Source organism: Agrilus planipennis, unplaced genomic scaffold (assembly GCF_000699045.2).
Source record: "Agrilus planipennis isolate EAB-ADULT unplaced genomic scaffold, Apla_2.0 scaffold197, whole genome shotgun sequence".
NCBI lineage: Eukaryota > Metazoa > Arthropoda > Insecta > Coleoptera > Buprestidae > Agrilus > Agrilus planipennis.
The window spans coordinates 366,250-372,405 of record NW_020438945.1 but is presented as its reverse complement, the minus strand read 5'-3'; positions in this window follow the sequence as shown (position 1 = coordinate 372,405).

Genomic DNA, 6,156 nt, shown 5'->3' with positions numbered 1-6,156 from the left:
AATTTTATTAAATTTAAGTTTGTAAGTTGATATACATTAAAGCGGCGACTTATGATCATTTAAAAATTATATTTTAAATAAAATGAAAATATTGGGTCAAAATTAATGAAATTCATTTCATCTAAAATCCCGACTGGAAATTAGTTCGGAGAATACGGATTATGATCAGATGCGGATCAGATTTTCCGGAATACGGGCATCTGATCAGTGTACAGTACTCTATCCGTTGATCCACCGATTTGATCAGTTTCTGATCAGAGTACAGTACTCCATTCCTTGATCTGGTCATCCGATCAGAAATTGATCAGAGCACGGTACTCTATCTGTTGATCCAACCATCTGATCAGAAATCGATCATAGGAGAGTATTCTATCCCTTAATCTAGTCATCCGACCAATTTATTATCACAATCTAATGCTACAAATTCTATTACGGTTTCGGTACAATCTTTAAATGAAGATTGTACCCGATGTTCTGAACTGGATCATAATACAGAATTTTATTTTTTACCTGATTTATTCTGTATGCAATATTGTTCGTCAAACAATGAACGAATTTATTGTTAATTAATTTATTAAATAATACGTTAATCATAATTATTAGTAATGTTATGACTAATTAGCAAATCGTTTGTTTATTCAAATTATTATTTTGATGGGAATGGATCTATTGAATGGGTCCAGCATGGATCTTTGAAACGGATCCGTCATGGATTTTAGAAACGGATCCGTCATGTATCTTAGACATGGATTTTTCAAATAGATCCTATGTTGATCATATATGGCGTGACGATTTTCCATGATACCGGGATCAAAAAGCCTGATTTATTTCTGATCAATCTTCAGACAATTCTGATCCGCATCGGATCCAATCCACTAACTAATTTCCAGTCGGGAAGGGTGCCTAGGGCTGCAGCAAGCCTAAATCCGCCACTGGGATTTTTACCATGATGAAACCGTATGGAATTTGTTATAAATATCGTGTCGTGTTATATGAAACGGGATTATCTAGTGAACATTTTAGTAAATATAGATCATAGTACATGCGGTTAAAACAATTACATGTAACAAAATACAGAGCAGCTGATAACAAATAACAATAGAGTACTGCGTGTGACTGTTCGCATGGTATTCTGCATACATATATGTTACAATGGCGATCATACAAATGTACGTATTAATAAACGTACAAATTATAAGTCAAGGACAAGGCTGCTGCTAAACAATAATAAATGTAGTCCGCAAGCTACAATAAGTATTACTGACATGCTCCTTTGAAGGAGCTTCGAAAAAATGGAAACGGAACGTGACGGCACCTTTTTTGCGATCCGTCATGCACCTGTCATAGCTGAATTTGCCATATAGGTATTATCCCTCACAGAAATTTTATATTTGGCATGTGTGATAAGTAAAACTGGTTTTGATCTTGCAGCCTTAGACTTGGGAAAATTTAAGACCAAGGCTGTCTTTATACTTACAAGACCAAGATCAAGTCTGAACGAAGAAGACCAACACTGAATACGCCAGACCAAAAGTGAACTTCCAGTGGATTTATGAGTTACCCTATTTGAAGTAACTTTAATATTTTCTTTTCTCGGAAACCTTTTTAGTGTTTGAAATTTTCAGTTTGCTTTAATAGATTTTAACACTAATACAATTAATACAAAAAAAAGAAACTTTATCATAGTTTCAAAAAACGGATCTACAAGAATGCCCTCGGAAAAGGGTAAGTTCTTGGGTTTTCATAACTCTCACAACTATCGGCACTATTTTCTTGGTAAAGGTCTAGATGATGGGTGAACGGGGTTGGGGATGGGGTGATCGATAGAGGAGGTCTCCCCCACCACTGTACCATAAAAAGTTAGTGACGGTCTCACCCCAATAAAAAGTTATGGGGGTTCAAAGTTAATAAATATGCCAATTTTTATACATTTCTAGGCATGTAAATGTTTATATAGTAATTCTTAAACAATATTCAAAGGTAAAACTAATGAAAAATACATAAAAATATTGAGAAAGTTATATAAAACATTATTTAAATATCTTTATCAATAGGGTAGGTTAGGTTAGGTTAGGTTATCGGGTTTTGTTCAAGTGACCACCCTCTTTCGATCCCCCACCTCCACCCGCTTGAAAATAATTTTTTTATTGAATTTTATTTGAATTATAGTGTATGAAAATTGTCAAAATAATCAACTTTCAACCCCCATAACTTTTTATAGGGGTGAGATCGCCGCAAATTTTTTATGGGGTTTTAGTCAGGTGGCCACCTTCTTTCGATTCCCCCTACCCTCTTTAGATCCCTCCTACCCCAACCCCCATTTAACCCCCATAACTTGAGGGTGAGACCGCCACGAACTTTTTATGGTACAGTGGTGGGGAAGACCTCTTCTTTCGATCCCACCCAGAGGGTATGGGGGCCATCATCTAGACATTTACCATTTTCTTTAAAAGTCATGACAAGTTCGTATGTATGACAGAAGATTTCTGCATTTAAGACAGTTACTGTGTCACAAAATAGAAAAATTTGTGCTTTCAAATTCAAATAAACATAAGCGTTAGATTGAATGAACAGGAGTGAGATTTAACATTCACGACCAAGACCAAGACTAGAAGTATTTCAGCAAGACCAAAACCGAGACCGAATAAACAAGATCAAAACCAAGACTAAAAGTATTTGAGCACGATCAAGACCTAAACCAACACCAAGATTGGATCCGATTCACGTTTTAACCAACTGTTCAAATTTACCTTCATTTTATTTTTAATGAAGCTTCACCGAAAGCACTAACCCAACATTAAATTTTGCTTATTAAAAAATAGTTATCAACTCAATACACATAAGCGAAATTTAAACCAATATTTATAGAAATCCAAAACCTTTTCATGGTGATATTTACATACATACATGCGAATAAACATGTTTACATACGTGAAGGTACCTTTTAAACTACGTAATATATTTGTTGATTCAAATCGTACCCCATACATAGTTCGCATATCCGTTGCAAAATTTGATTTAAAAACCACGCCATACGCTTGTGTCACGTATTTGTCCTTCATTTTTATTATTACATGCGAATGTTAAAAACATTCAGGCAGTCACTTACATGATCTATTATGCTTTAAATCTCACATGTATGATAACACAATTACATTGAAAAACATATGTAACCTAGGTCCATCTTTAAAATAAAGTTTAAAAACAATTCAATTATACGCAAAGCCAATCTTTATTACTACAGATTTCCTATAACACGTCGATTGGAAACTGCTACAAAATACTAGATACAAATGTTACAAAAAAAGATAGTTTAAACGAGTGTACGCATTAAAAATTAGTTAATATATATGCAAACGAACATAAATAGTTCTAAATTTAAAATTTGAAAAGAATTGGCATTCTTTTGAGCACCTACCATAAGAGTGTAATAAAAAGGGACTTTAAACCTAAAAGGGTGAAAAACAACGTATCTACAACCTTAACCAGTTGACCTAGAGAACTAGAGATTTAGAGTAGTAGGTTGAATTTCTGCCACTCGGAGTGAAGCCTTAATTTTTCGCCCTTCCTATTTTCACTAGGTACTACTTTCATTTAATTTGGTCGGGGTTGATATCTATGTAAAGGGGTACACACAAATTTATATATTTAACTAGCAGCGAAACCCGACGTTGCTCGGATTAAAATACATCGCATGTTTAATGGTATATAAAACATTTAAGGATCCACTTTTTAACGCAGTTAATTAGCTTGTCCTTTATTTTTTAATGTTTTCGATAGTTCTAGAATGTTGCAGAACACAAAATTATTCCCTCTACCTTTATAAAATTCCTTAATATTAGTAAATCGTTCTAGAATATTTGGACAAAATCTAGAAAATTCTAGAAATCCTTGATAATTAATTGCGGACATTTGGAACTTTCCAGATCATTCCAGATATTTCTAGGACTTTCTGGAACATTCCATATCGATTTTAAAAGGTGCTCACAATTTGGAACTTTCTAGATCATTCCAGAAATTTTTAGAACCTTCTAGAACATTCTAGATCTATTGTAACAGTTGCACACATTCTGGAGTTTTCTGGATCATTTCAGAAATTTTTAGAACTTTCCAAAAGGTCTCATAAGTTAGAAGGACAGATATCACAACTCCCTTACTTTCAGCAGGAGACGAAGGTGTATTTACCACCCCAACGGGAAGTTGATAGGAAAAACCCCGTTTTTGCGTACGCACATTAGCATTATATATATATATATATATATATATATATTTAGAATTAGCGTTTGGGGAGTTAAGTAGCATTTAATGTTAGCGTAAATTGAAAATTCATGAGCTTATTTACAAATAGTTTTCCTTACAGACTATTTATATTTCATTGAGATCGAAGAGTTTCATGGTCAGTCAGTACAATAGCAAACAAGGGTGCAATTAGTGTACCGTGAAATCAAGACGGTCAACCAAGATAAGAGTTTTGCAGGGGGCAGGGAGGGAAGGGGGGCTAAAAATTCCTAAAATTCTGTTTACGTAATACCTGAATGGCCTCTAAAAGTCGAGTCGCTTGTGCGCAAAAGAAATTTTGTGATCTTTCTCATATTATGATGACAGAAGATTTGCAAATTACAACAACTAATTAATTTCAATTTAAAATGTGTTAATTTGCCATATTATTGGGAACAAACGTAAAATTAAGCATGTGCATTTGCAAAGGTCACGCATAACTTACTTCATTTACATACATAATTCAAAATAGCAAGCGGATTTTGTAGATTCATCTCACGATTTTTGCATAATTGTAATAAATGTTTCGGTTCTTCAAATAGACTATACCATCACGATCATATTTTATTGTCGATAGCAACATAAGTATTCTTTCGATTGCAATGTATTTAAAATTTCGATAAAGTTGCATAATTTATCTAATGACATTTGTGATATTTAGTGTTATGGATTGCTAAATGTAAATGGGATATAAAAAAAATTCTTGTTTATAATAAAAATGCGAAATTTACAATCCACTAGACGATTCGCGTTTTTGCTTTTTGGTTTTGGTATGTTTTTATGCGATTGTTACGATTTCAGCTTTTGCAATTGTATGTAACTATTCTATAACTAGAGATGTACAAAATGGTTTTTTTAAAGTATTTTTGAATACAAAATGCAAAAACTTTTTGATTTGTTATTTCAAATGTAAAATACAAATTAGATTTCCCTTTTGTATGTAAAATACGTATTTTCAAAATACTTTTTTGTAGTACCTATTTAATTTTCTACTTTCACTTAAGTGTAAAATATTTTTTAAGAAAACCTTGCAAGCATTGGCTAATTTTTTAAATATTGGAGTTTTGTTATTCATATTTTTCTGTTTGAAGTGATGAAAATGTAGTTTCTCTATCTTTATGTTATAGTTTCTTCGGTTCAGCAACAAACTATTCTTCTATTTGTTTCCTTATTTGCCTTTGTCACCCGTTTTAATTGGATAAACAACACTGATGTCAAAATAGTTTGCTTAGTGTGAATGATTAGAGCGAAAATATGGTTGCAAATATTTTTATTGATGTAAAATCAACATCAATCATTTTATATCCAATTTTTTACAACCCCATTTTGTTTCTGATCTTTTACACATTATAGTAAGAGAAAGAAATGGAATCCATAGTTTCTTTAGCTTTGGGTTCATCTAATAAGTGAAGTTTTTCGAAACCTTTTCTAAGAATCGTAGATTATATGTATTTATTAGCACACCACAATATTTTGTAGTTTTCAGTCTTACGCAGCTGGCGAAGGGGAGACCGGGGATAGTTGACTATAGGGGTAGGTAGACTAACTACCGAAAACTCTTCGACAGTGTATGAACTATGTCATCTGATCATAACCAAGCATTACATTTCGCGTCCCGCTCAGTTGTCTGAACATTGCGGTCGTGCGTTGTTTTCGAAACACTGACATGTTTTTCATATTTCAATTACATAAGTAATATTTTGATATATTGTATTTTTTGATCTGATGCCTACTCGTTTTATGTAAATCATTTTTCTATTAGTCCTAGCATTTAATGAGGGCACATTTATCATATTTCATATCTTATTTTTCAAGTCAACGGCAGTGTTTAGGCTAGCCATGCGATCAAAATTAAAAATGGCGCCTGGGGTTGGTAGA